The sequence below is a fragment of the Pristis pectinata genome, chromosome 8 (assembly GCF_009764475.1).
Source record: "Pristis pectinata isolate sPriPec2 chromosome 8, sPriPec2.1.pri, whole genome shotgun sequence".
Classification (NCBI taxonomy): Eukaryota; Metazoa; Chordata; class Chondrichthyes; order Rhinopristiformes; family Pristidae; genus Pristis; species Pristis pectinata.
In genome coordinates this window covers 32,308,292-32,321,762 of record NC_067412.1, presented here as the reverse complement: position 1 = coordinate 32,321,762, position 13,471 = coordinate 32,308,292, and the positions used below count along the sequence as shown (strand labels likewise).

At 40.1% G+C, this 13,471-nt stretch overlaps 1 protein-coding gene across 4 annotated transcripts in view; it reads left to right on the top strand.

The window, feature by feature from the left end:
• The first annotated feature begins 415 nt into the window (after nt 1-415).
• LOC127573728 (lipopolysaccharide-induced tumor necrosis factor-alpha factor homolog) overlaps nt 416-13,471 on the top strand; it is a 29,434-nt gene continuing 16,378 nt past the window's right edge. The window contains exon 1 of one of the 4 annotated variants that reach the window (XM_052022199.1): nt 416-650. The gene's annotated coding sequence lies outside the window, so the exon portion shown is untranslated. Of the gene's footprint in view, nt 831-1,189; nt 1,207-13,471 lie in introns of those variants that run through there. The other 3 variants (XM_052022201.1, XM_052022198.1, XM_052022200.1) reach the window with 3 other exon arrangements.

Sequence of the window (13,471 nt, the reverse complement as noted above, 5' to 3'; positions counted from 1 at the left end):
TAATGGATCACATGACGTTTCAAAGACGAGTCGGAGATCTATCTCTGCCGTCCTAGCCAGTATCTATGAACCTTTTTCCTACTGTTCTTTGGAACAATGCTCTGAACAAATAAAGTTTCCTAAATCACAACGGTGGATACACATTAAAAATGTACTTAATTGGCTGTAAAGTGCTTTGTGAATTTCTAAAAGTGGCATGAAAGATGCTAAATAAACACAAGTCTTTCTTTCCATAATATTACTGTCTCCCCTACCATTTCCTATTTTCCGTAGGTACCTTTGCCGATTGCTGTTGAATCACTTTCACCCTACAATCTGTTTTTCTCGGAAATACACATTCTGCTTGCAGCTGCTGATATCAAATGGGATTTTATTGCTACGTATATAATCATCACGTGGTACTTTATCATGATTTGCTTGAAGGGCCAACCACACGCCTTATATTAGCTAAATTTGTTCTGAAAAGGTTCCAAGTAAATACGGACCTTGGTGCTTCAAGCAAATCATGTTAAAGTACCACGTGATGAATATATATGTAGCAATCTGTAAGAGTTAGTACCACACCACGAGATTGCGATTTCTTTGACGTTTCTCTTCCTCCGAATAACAAGGGGGATCTGTTTACTGCCCTCGGGTCTTAATACATAGAAGTAAGTAAAGTGGACTTGATCACGAGCAATAAAACCAACTAGCGTTACCGACTTCTGAATAGTCGTATGTTACAGTGAGGACAGAAATATAGCAGGAGGAGCTTGTTGGAGGAAACGGCTGTCATTTTCAGTTTGGAGTTGGTTTTCAGTGGAAGCGATCGAAGCGGAATTAAGATAAAGGTGCAGTATTTAAAGTTATAAATACATATTGAGGTGTAACTTAAATTACAATCGTTACAGGTTAATTACCTGGGGACAAATAGAATATTTTGTTCCCTTTCAAAACGACTTAGAACGTGTTCTAAACTTTTTGGGGTTTGGTCTGTTCTCTTGGCGAGTTAACGATAGTTGTGGAACTCGGTAACTGTTTCCCAGACTCTTGTGAGTCTAAAGACTCGTGTGGGTTTAAAATGGAAATAGTAGTTCAGTATTTATCCGTACCGCGCCCACAGTGAGCTGAAGAACGCGGCAGGTTACTTTCCACCAGCACACATTGCCTGGAGAATCGAGGAATTTTGTTTTCTGTTTAGTGGAATCTGCATGCAAATCAGCAAAGGTTAATGAAGTGTGATTATAAATTACATATCATGTCGAGTTGGTGGAAAGTGCTTAATTTATTTCGGTCAAAAATCTTCGCTGATATGTTTAAACATTTCTCGGCTAGTTGGTGTGGCAAAATTCACGAATCATCGGAAGAGTAACTCTCGGTTTGCATTTGTGGAAGGTGCGTCATTAAAATGTTGAAACTTGTTCCTGAGACTGTTTTATGAATCAAAGGCTTGGTCAGTAAGGTTTCGCGAGAAGGAGGTGAGCGGAGAGAATCAAGACGGAAACTCCAGAGTTTATAGACCTGGCACCGTTACCACCGGGAAAGCAATTTTGTCGAGGGAACAGAGAATAGACCGTGGTACTGCAGCAAATAGTTTATCCAGATTTTCACCAGGGTACTCCATAGCAGACAAATGAACAGAGTCGGAGTTGGGGGAGCTAAGAGAATGCATTGGTAGCTGGGTTCATGACAAAGAGTGGGGTAAATGGTAGCTGGTCAGAGTTTGAGGTCTATGCTGGCGCTCTCAATGCTGGGACCTCGCCTTCGCAGTTCTAAATTAGCAGGTGATCTCAAATTCGCTCTTCCTTCCAATCAGGATGTACTACTTCACATTTGTGTTGATCTTCATTTGCCAATTGCTTGCCTATTTTTCCACTTTAATGTCCTCCAATCAGCGTTACAGTGGTCCACATTATTTCACCACAAATGTGAAGTAGGAATATAGAATCACTTGAGTGTGACTCTTTGTGGAATGGTGGGACGATAAATACGCCATCTCTAAAAGTTTTTGTCATAAGTTAGTCAGGTATTACAAAAAAAAAAGGTACTGAGGTTTGTCGCTAGAGGAACAGAATTGAATAGTAAGGGAAGTTATGTCAAAATTGTGAAACTTTGGTAGGCCACAGTTGGCATGACATTTGGTTCTGGCGCCAAGAATAATCTGCTGCAAGAATCCAGTGGGTGAAGCAACATCTGTGGTGGTAGCAAGATGGTCGACGTTTTGGGTTGAGACCCTGCATCAGGACCGAGAGTGTAGGGGAAAGGTGGGCCGTATGTAGAATGAGAGGCAGGGGTGAAACAGAAACTGGTGGGTGGTAGGGTGGGGGATGCTGAAGCTTAGGCAGATGGAGCTGGGTGCGGGAGGAGAGGGGTGGGATAGAGACAAACTGGTGGGTGATAGGTGGGACTAGATCAGGGAGTAATGAGGGGCAGGGGATGGGAAAGGTGAACCAAGGAGAAGGAACCCGGGGGGACAGGTATGTGGGTGATGGGCAGGTGGGAGAGGGGGGACAAAGGGAGAGGGGACCAGGGTGGACTGGCAGGAGTGGGAAAGGAACATGTTGGGGTAAGACTGGGTTACCTGAAATTGGAAAATTCAATGTTCATGCGATTAGGCTGTAGACTACAGGGAGAATATGAGGCATTGTCAGGATATGAGTCATTTGCTGCAGGGTTCCCAGCCTCTGACCAACTCTGATAGGTCAGGATGTTAACAATGGACCTTGCCAATGGTAATGTCATTAAGTGTCAAGAGCAGATGATTAGAGTTTCTTTGAGAAAGCTGTTGCCCAGCACTTTTGTACCATGACTTGCCACCTCCGTCCATACCTGTATGTTACCTAGGACTTCCTGCAGGCTGGCGTGGATTGCTTCATTTAACGAGAAGTGGTGAATGGAACAGAGTGGAGTGTTATGCAATCATCATGAACATTTTTCCCCTGCCAATCCTTGCTTGATCTTTATGAAATAAAAATCACTGATGCAGCTGAAAATAACTTGCCTTGGGACAGTGTCCTGAGAAACCCTGCTATGAAATTTTGTTGCAAGGACTATTGACCACCAATAATCAATACAATCTTCCCATTTTTCTGGCCTCTGCAAAAGTAGGAAGCATCCACTCCAGGTCTTCTGACAACTTGAATCTCCCCAGCAATGAGATTTGGAGCCAAATAGAGACATTCAGCACAGAAATGGGCCCTATGGCCCATCATGTCTATGCTGACCATCAAGTACCCATCTCTACTGGTGCCATTAAGCACAGTCTATACCTTTTATGCCTTGGCTATTCTAGTTTGTCCAGATGCTACTTAAATGTTAAGAGTACTTGGCTCCACCACTTCTCAGGCAGTTGATTCCAGAGTTCAGCCACCCTCTGGTGCCGCTGGTCCTGATGAAATGCAAGTTAGGCATTGATGAGCAAATTATTGGTCATATCCCCCCATTGAAAGTACTGTTATTGATGTCTTCCATTGGTTTGAGAATAGACTGGGCAGTAATTAACTGGATTTGATTTGTCCTGTTCACTCAAACTGTACATATCTTGGTAATTTTCTGCATTGTCTGGTAGTAATATAACTGCACAGGAGCAACTTGGCTGGAGGTGTTTCTAGTCCAATAGCTGATCTTGTAGTCTTTATTATACCTAACCATTCCTTGATCATGTGAAGTGTATCAAGTTGGCTTAAGACTGGTTTCTGATGGTCAGGAAGAAGCTGAGACGGATCATCCGCCAGGCACTTCTTTCAGAACATAGTTGTGGAAGATTTGGTTTGTCTTTGATGCTTGCATGCAGGGCCCTGGCCTTGTTGAGAAAGGGAATGTTCTTGAATTGTGCATCACCAGTCATGAGGAAGAGGAGAGATTTTTTCCACATAGGGAAGAACGTAACAAAAGGCCACCAATACAAGATAATTGCTAGGAAATCCACTTGGGAATTCAGAAGAAACATCTTTTACCTTACGAGTTGTGAGAATGTGGAACCCACTCTCACAAGAGTGGTAGAAGTGAGATGCACTTGATGGGATGCAGGAGACACATGAAGGAGAAAGGAACAGGGGTTGATGCTGATGGATTTAGCTGAGAAAAGTTAGCAGGCTCAACTGGAGTAAAAATGCTGACATGGACTAGTTGGGCTGAATGGCCTGTTTCAGTAAGTCCTGCTATCTACAATATTGGAATTGCAATAGGTCAGAATTGGAGAGCACAGGTTCCTTGTTGAATTGGAGGAAGTTGCAAAATGGGGAAGGACACGAGGGAATTTGAAATGAGAATATGTACACTAAAACAGCTACCAGATGGGTATCCAATGCAGAGCCATGAGCCCTTGGGCAATGAGCAGGGTTTGGGCATTAGTACATGGGCAGGTGAGTCATTCAGAGGAAATGCTTTTGTGTTTCCCAAGGATATCCATAAGTTTTTGTGCAACAATTTTGAAGCTGATACTTTGCAATATTCATCCATTCAGTCAATCACATGGTGTATTTGAATGGGGAACTGTAACAAAAGAATCATAAGGAAAAATAAGATTTTAAAGCCTCTTGATTTTATAACAGAACTCAACATGTGATTGGAAATGTTGTGTTAAATATAGCTCTGGTTAGACTGTATCTACAATACTGTGCAGGTCTCTTAAGTTGGGCTTAGAAGGAGTACTGCCAAAATGTTGCCATGGTGCCAAATTATACAAACTGAGTTTGTACTTCCTGACACATGAAAGGTTAAGGTTGATTTAATTTAGGGTTTTGAAAGAAATTGATAGGATAGAGAAACTTGTTCAGGAGTGGAGAGAACAATAAACATTCAGGGGAAGGAAAGGTCCCGATGCCCTTTTTACTCAAAGGGTGTTGGTGTTAGTCTTGGATCTTCTTCAAAGGAAAACAGTGGATGCTGTGCTACTTAATTACTTCAAATCTGAACTCAGTAGATTTTTGCTACTCAAGAAAAGTAAGAGATATGGAACCAAAGTGGGTGGATGGGTTTGAAGTACAAAACAGCCGCAAAGTTGATTGGCAGGTCTGGTTCAAGAAGCTGAACGGCCTGCTTCTGTTTCTTATAGCTATCACCACATTGTGTGCTTCCGGTGAGGACATTGTATTTCATTTCTATGTAATTGTCATGGACTTCAATTAATTACCCTTAATGTGTAAAACTAAATGGGTCCATTTTAGACAAAGAATGCCTAAAACTTTTTCCCTTGCTGTAATTGAGTTTGAAGTGATGCAAGGTCATAACAGATGAGGGCCTGGATTAAAATTTCACAGGGCAGCCCTGGGATGGTGTGGCACTCCCTCAATCACCCAGCCCTGTTGACATTGGGACAGTGTGGCATTGTCTCCTTCACTTGGCCCCCTGTAATTATTTGCCTGTCTCACTTGCTGTATGTTATCAGGTATTGATCTGTAGCAACTGAATGCCCTTGTTGTTTGAATTTTTTTTTAAAGAAATAATTTTTGTAATCTGGGTTTCACTGGCGACATCAACTTTTATTGTCTATCCTTAATTACTCTGGAGGTGGTGGTTCAGGGAACCACTGCCTCAAACTACTGTGGCCTTTCTGCTGAAGGTACAGCCCTGGTGCTGTTAGCTAGGAAGTTCCAGAATTTAGACTTATTAACAATGAAGGTCCAGCAATACATTTCCAATGAAGGTGGTGTGTGACTTGGAGGGGAACCAGCACCTGCCACCCCTGCCCTTGGTGGTAAAGGCTGTGGGTTTGGGAGGTGCTGTCGGAGTAGCCTAGGCGAGTAACTGCAGTCCCTTTTGTAAATGGCATGCGTCACAATCACTGTGCATTGGTGGACAGAATGAATGTTTAGAGAAGTGATTGGGGTGTCAGTCGAGTGGGACTGAATGGTCTATTTCTAGTTCTAAAGATACCGCTAAGTCATGTCCTTCTGACTAGGACATAGTGTTTTGCTTCTGTCAATTAGCTGAAGCAAATGTTATTTTCAAAACTGCGTGATCATCTATTGGGTCCATTAGCAATGTTATGAGATGAGTGCAGTGCTTAAGATTTAAATGAAGTCCCATAGGTCTGGTAACAGTAATAACTATCTCTCATTGGGTCCCAAATATCAGTCTCATACTTGATGTATCTGCAAATGCTACAGGAAAATGACTCTTTGCATCTTCTGATTATCCATTCAAGGGTAAACTGCTTCAGCATCACTGATGAGTTTATGTGCTCATCCAGTGATAATATTTTGCACTCGTGTTCAACTACTGTACTAGCAACTACACAACCCAAACCAGATGTTCTCCATGAATTTTGAATTATTTAATTTTTTTTAATCACCCCAATTAGACAAGACCACTAATTTGCAAAATTCTTAACCTTTTAAAGCATCTTGAAGAGGATCTCTTCCAGTATGTACTATCTCCTAATGTGGGCTGGTGTTAAATTATGTTTGCCAATATCCTGTGCAGCACCTTTTAGGCACTTTTTTAAACTAAGTTCAGTTACATTATATTGCTTTGTCCATAGTTCAGTTCTCTGGTGTCAGATTTAAGGTGAGGTGTTGTAATTTGACATTTCAGTGCAAACTTGCAAGTAACTTTGTTATATGGATGCATTTCACTAAAGCACAAATAAGTTATTATGCAGAATAAAGCTCTTCAACTATGTACTTTGGTGGGGCAACCAAAAACAAGTCTCTTTCTGTAGTCTTATTACATCCCAGCTTTTTTCTGAATTGAGTTTGACAAATTTTGTCAATTTTTTTTGGAGGATGTGATGGGGTGAGTTGAGAGGGGAACCTGATAGATGTAGTATATTTAGATTTCCAAAAGGCATTTCATAAGATTCCACATAAGGGGTTGGCACATAAATTAAGAGCCCAAGGTATTGGAGGAAGTGTGTTAGCATCGAATGAAAACTGGCAGTCACAGAGTTGGAATAAAAGAGTCCTTTTCAGGCTGGAAAGTAACAAGTGGAGTACTGCAGGGATTGATTCTTGACCCTTGATTTTGGTATTAGTTTATTATATGTACCGAGATACAGTGAAAAGCTTTTGTTTGCATGCCATCCAGCCAGATCTTGTCATACATCAGTATATTGAGGTAGTAGAAAGGAAAATGGAATACAGAGTATAGTGTTACAGTTACAGAGAAAATGCAGTGCAGGTAGATAAATAAAGTGCAAGGGCCACAGCAAGATAGACTAAAAGATGAACTCCCAATCTATGAGAGGTCCGTTCAAGAGCCTGATATCGGCAGGATAGACGCTGTCCTTGAGCTTGGTGGTATGTGCTCTCAAACTTCTGTATAGTGACCTGGAGGAGGGAATGAAATGCAAGGTTTCCAAGTTGTTGATGATATGGAAACAGTTGGTGGAAAATACAAGTATAAGTGTGATGAGAACATTGTGATTCTGAAACGGGATATGGATGAGTGAATGCAGTTTAATGTGGGGAAGTTTGAGGTAGTCCAAAACAAAGCTACAAAATAAGAGGTCACTTAAAACAGGTGCAAAAAAAATTCTTCTTGGAGGATAGCAAATCTCTGGAATTCTCTGCTCTCGAGAGAAATGGAGGCTAGATCTTTACATATATTTAATGTGGCAATAGATATTTGAAAGATTGAGCGTTTATGGGGAACTGGCACAGAGGAGGAGTTGAGGCAAGCGCAGATCAGTCATTATCATGTTAAATGGTAGGTAAGGCTTGAGGGACCAAGTGACCAACTCCTTCTATTTTCTTGTGAATGTCACATATGTATCCAATTGCCTCAGTCTGCTATGACCTCTGCCTAAATTTATTTCCTGTGGCAAAGCTTCCATTAGTCTCCAGAATAAGACATTTCTCCCTAAATCCTTCTCCTTGCCTTCCTCTGTGATCACTTAATTAAATGTTTCTCTTGACACTGGTTCCCAAAGTTATCTTTTCCCAACTCACCATTTCAGAACCCACCCTTTTAATCAAATCTTGCAACTTTCTCTTCAGTGGAGAGATTGCCAGCATTTTATCCCACCTCCATAACTCCAGTGATGTTTAATCCCTGAGCATCCGAATGAAGTTTGCTCATAGTTTTCCTATTACTAAATTTATGTGGAATACTTTGTAGATTAATCTGTTTTATCTTTTCTAAGAATTTTTACGTGACTAAAGAAATTTGTGGACTTTTATTTAAAAAATCACGTTCTAATCTATTTTTTAATGTTGCTATTTAAGTATTAATCCATACTTCTTCATTAATCTGTTTAACCCCCTGACTATCATATCTCTAAATTAGAATGGATAATATTCCAGGTTCTATATGAATTGTCAGAAAAATCATCTTTCATCTTGCATGTGTTCTTCAGGCTTGTATTTGACCTTTAAGAAATGTACGATGACTATATTAAATTGGCTTTCTCAGTAGCTGAAAAAGAATCTTCAAGGAGAACTGCAGCGGAATTAAAAAATCTACTGCATCAGTCTGTTGAAAATTAAAGGGACACTGGGATATTCATTGTCTATTACTTGATCATTTTGTGCAAATGTTTTACTATATTGTGGATAATTTTTGCATATAAACATAAAGCTAGGGAACATTCCAACTCCAAGCCTTAACTTAAGCTTAAATTTTATTTTAAATATTATTTTAACCAGCAGTTGTCATCATTGGACAGCTGCTTGGCAAAATGAGAGCTGTTGGTTGACTCTCTTGCAGATCTACTGCACTGTTACCATATGTGATGGATGTCCCAAGTTCAATATTATACCTCCATGCTCAAGTGAGGATCATAAGACATTGATAGAAGTTGTAAGAAGCAACTGCCCTGCATGTCTTGTTTGTCAAGGTTCTGATCAGTTCTAACCACCTTTCTATGAAAAGACAGAATCTATTGATTACAAGGCTCAAATGGATGTAATGCCGATGGCATACAAGATGTGTATCAATAGTTCTAAGTTCTCAACATAACATTGAAAAGCCCTTGGTGTCTCTCTGAGGTGCTCAGACTAAAGCTACTAAGCAGGTTCTCCTTGCCTTGGTAAGGGTGTAAACTTTAATGAAGATGTTTTTGCATACAATCGTACAAATTAGGAGTTGACCACCCTGCCTTTCAATAAGGTCTGATCTGATTTGAACTCCAACTCTTTCTCCCTATGTACCCTTTCATCCCCTTGCTTATCAAGAAGTTTTCTATCTTTTTTAAAAAAAAGAGGCAAAACAAAGATTTGCCTTTTAGCATCCTTTTAAGGAAGAAGGTTCCAAAGACTCATGAACCTTCTGAGAGGAGAAAAATTCATATCATGTCTTTTGTGGGATACCCCTATTTGATCCATAAAAGGAAGCATCCTCTCCATAATCACCCTGCCTAGACTCCTTGGGACATTGTATGTTTAAATTGAGTCCTTTCTTGCTCTCCTGGATTCCAATGGTTACAAACCTAGGCTGTCCAACCTCCTCGTAAGACAACCTACCCATTCCAGTAAACCTTCTGAACCACTTCCAATGTGTAAGCATCCTTCCTTGAGACTGACACTGCATGGTCCTCCAGATATGGGCTCCCCGTTGCCCTGTTTAACTGAAACATAACCTTGTGTCTTCATTTCCCCAAGAAATAAGTGACATTGCTAGCTTTCCTAATTTCTTGCTATACCAACATAATAGCCTTTTAACATACTAACCTTTTGCAATTCATGCACCAAGATACCCAGATCCTTCTGCACCTTGAAGCTCTGCAAACTTTCATTACTTGGATAGGATGCTGTCGTTTTTAAGACTCCTTTTCCTACTAAACTAAACAACTTCATATTTTGCTATATTTAAACTCCAATCTGCTGATCTTCGCCTATTTGCTCAACCTGCCTGTCCCTTTGTGGCCTCTTCATCCTCTTCACAAACTAGCTACCTTCATGACGTTCGCAAACTTAACAACCATAGTTTTCATCCAGTTGTTAAAAAGTTCAGTCCTGGCACTATCTCAGTGTAACACCATTTGTTACGTCATGCAAACAGGAAAAGAACCATTTGGTTTTAGCTTTTTGTTTCCTGTTAATCAGCTAATATTTCATCTGTGCTAAAATGTGACTTCCTAAACCATTAGCATTTAGTTTCTATGATAACCGTTGCAGCATCTTATAGTACACTTGCCAGTTCACCATCTATAGCACTCCTTCCTTCAAAGAAGCTGAATTATGTAGTTGAGTAAATTAGTATATGGATTTGAGATTTTTATTTAGATCTAGAATGTTGTTTACCATTAAATTACAAGTGAGTTTGTGTGGCCTTTTTCCATTTTTTGTTTGGGAGGTTGGTATTAAGAAAATTTGAGGCATGACATTTTGATTGGGCAATATTACTGGGACACAGCAGTATTGCTTATTCAGAGAGAATGGTATTAGTTTGTGTTCTGTTGCTTAGCCAGACTTCTTGAATCTTGTTTCCAGGAGATCAAATCAGCAATTTCTATGTGACACAACACCAAAAAATTTATTTTCATGTTCTGATACAAGTACGAGCTTTCTGATTTGACACCTGACATTTTGAGATGATTAAAGGTTAATTGGTATCAATTAGAGATAACTGTTGACCATTTGTATTCAGTAATGTTGAATAGTGCCTGTACTTTGAAAGGTCATGCACTTTGGTATTTATGGCATACAGTTGTCAAAATCCAGACTAGAAGAGGAAGTCCAAAAGCTACACTTGAATGACTGGTGATTATTGCATTCTTGATGGAAAATGTAATTTTATTGATTTTTTAAAAAAAGTTGTTAGTGTTAACTCTTTAAAGTAGCATTTTTATTCTCATTTGGCAGAGTGAATTTCAATGGTATTAGATTTTAGAACATTATATCTGTACTTTTGAACTTCCTTTCAATTGGGAATATTGGGTGACCTTAATAGGAAGTGGTAGTCCAATAAATGACATGAGAGGCTGATACTTTGAAATAGCAGTCACTCAAAGATGGAGATAAAGTGTCTAGCTGTAACTGAACTGTCTAATGTTTAGCAGTAGAAAATTTCTACCTTGTGTCCCAGGACTGAGCTTGTTGAGGGGAGAGAGAGAGAGAAACCACAATTTTGACTTGGTGCCTCAGAGAACTCTACCTCTAAATACATTTTGGGCAAATAAAGTTGAAGGACAACATGAATATGACATCCTGGCTACAGAGCTGATGGAGGATGTAGCTTAATGCTGTGCTGGATGATTTTTCTATTACAATGCTTGTGTTCAATCTGTTTTTATCGTTAAAATCACCAACAGGAGACCCAATGGAATCGCTTTGGATTTGGTAGAGAGGGGAAACTTATTTATGATTATAACTTTTATGCTTAATGTTCCTTTTCTTGCAATTTTTTTTTACATTGCTCACTTCACTGATTTTTATGTTTGAAATAAGACCACACTTTTTACAAGGAAGAATAAAATCTGCAATGAATTTGGGTAGTTCAAAGTAGAGTTTATTGTCACGTGCACAAGTACATGTACGCACAGATACAATGAAAAACTTACTTGCAGCAGCATCACAGGTACATAGCATCATATGAGCAGCATTCACAAGAAAAATAAATTGTACACAATTTTTACAAGAAAGAACACAATTAGATCAAAAAATACAAAGTCCATTTTAGTGCAAAGTGGTCGTAGTGTTGCTAAACTGTAGTGATTAGGGTTGTGCAGGTTGGTTGAAGAACCGAATGGTTGAAGGGAAGTAGCTGTTCTTGAACCTGTTGATGTGAAACTTCAGGCTTCTGTATCTCCTGCCTGAGGGTAGCTGTGAGAAGATGGCATGGCCCGGATGGTGGGGATCTTGATAATGAATGTTGCCGCCTTGAGGCAGCACCTCCTGTAGATACTACCGATAGTGGGGAGGGATGTGCCTGTGATGTATTGGGCAGAGTCCACTACTCTCTGCAGTTGCTTGCATTCCTGCACATTCTAATTGCTGTACCAGACCATGATGCAACCAGTCAGGATACTTTCAGCAGTACATCTGTGGAAGCTTATTAGAATGTTCAGTGACAAGCCAAATCTCCCTAATCTCTGAAGAAAGATGCTGGCGCGCCTTGTGATTGCATCTATGTGCTAGTCCCAGGATAGGTCATCTGATATGTTAACACACAGGAATTTAAAGCTGCTGATTCTCTCCACCACCGTTTCCCCAATGTAGACTGGTGTATACTCGCCCTCCTTCCCCTTTGAAGTCCACAACCAGCTCTTTAGTTTCAATTGAACGAGAGGTGGTTGTTGTGGCACCACTCAACCAGGTGACCTATCTCAGTCTGGTAAGCTGATTCCTCACCACCTGTGATTCATCCAATGACAGTGGTGTCATCGGCAAATTTGTATGTGGCATTGGAGCTGTGCTTAGCCACAAAGTTGTGTGTATAGAGAGTAGAGCAGGGGGCTAAGCATGCAGCCTTGAGGTGCACCTGTGTTGATGGTTAGCAAGGAAGAGGAGATGTCACCAATCCTCTCTGAGGTCTACCGATAAGGAAATTGAGTATCCGGTTGCAGAGGGAAGTACGGAGGCCCAGATCTTGAAGCTTGATGACAAGTTTGGATAGGATGATTGTGTTGAACGCCTAGCCGTAGCTGATGAACAGCAGCCTGACATATGAGTTCCTGTAGTCCAGAGCAGAGAGAAGAGCTAGAGAAATTGCATCTGCTGTTGACCTGTTCCAGTCTACTTCATTGGAAAACCACCGTGCATAGTCCAGCTGAATTTATCACCAAAATAGGTTTTTGTTTTGAGATGCTCTGGATCTAGTTGTGGGAACTTTTTACAGCTGTGGAATTTTGTACAAATTGCAACTTTGTAAAGAGTTAAAATAAAATGTGTAATAGGAAATGCTGAAAATACTCAGTGGCAAGGCAGAATTTCCACCATCTGCAGTATTTTAATTTTTGTTTATATTTTTATGTATAGAGGATAAATGATCTCATTATTTCATTATTTTTCATGGTGATCCTTCAGTGAAAAGTGGAAGACTTGCCCATTTATTGTGTTTTACTGCCTTTATCTGCTTTGGTTTGCTGCCTCATCTATTCAGGACAGTGGGTGAAGATCTTGGAGACTGTGGCATTTGTTCTGACACCATTTAGCTCAAAAGAATAGTGCAGTCCATGAAAATTGAAGTCATGATTTTCTGATGTTAAATATTATTTCATTTGCTGATATAGAAGGCTGAAGAAGGAGGCAGAGACTAAAGGAGACTGTGGGAAAGAATTGGAGTACTGTGAGTGTTTAAACATTTTAAGAACAAATGGGAGCAAGTATTTCTACACTTAAAACTTGGGAGGGGTGGGAAGAGCTTAAGAAGATTATAATAGATCAATGTTCAAATATTACATTTTCAGTCCATGGGTATCCTTTCTGTACATCCCATTTAAGGGTATGGCACTATCACATTGGTGGTTTTTATACTGGATTGTTAAGAATCGAGGTGGAATTGAGCCTAAAGAGAGCACTGTAGCTGGGATGTCAGATTTGTGCTGTGCTACTACCTTAATGCCCGAAATGTATTAGGAAAATCAAAGAGACCTGTAAGAAACCAAGTT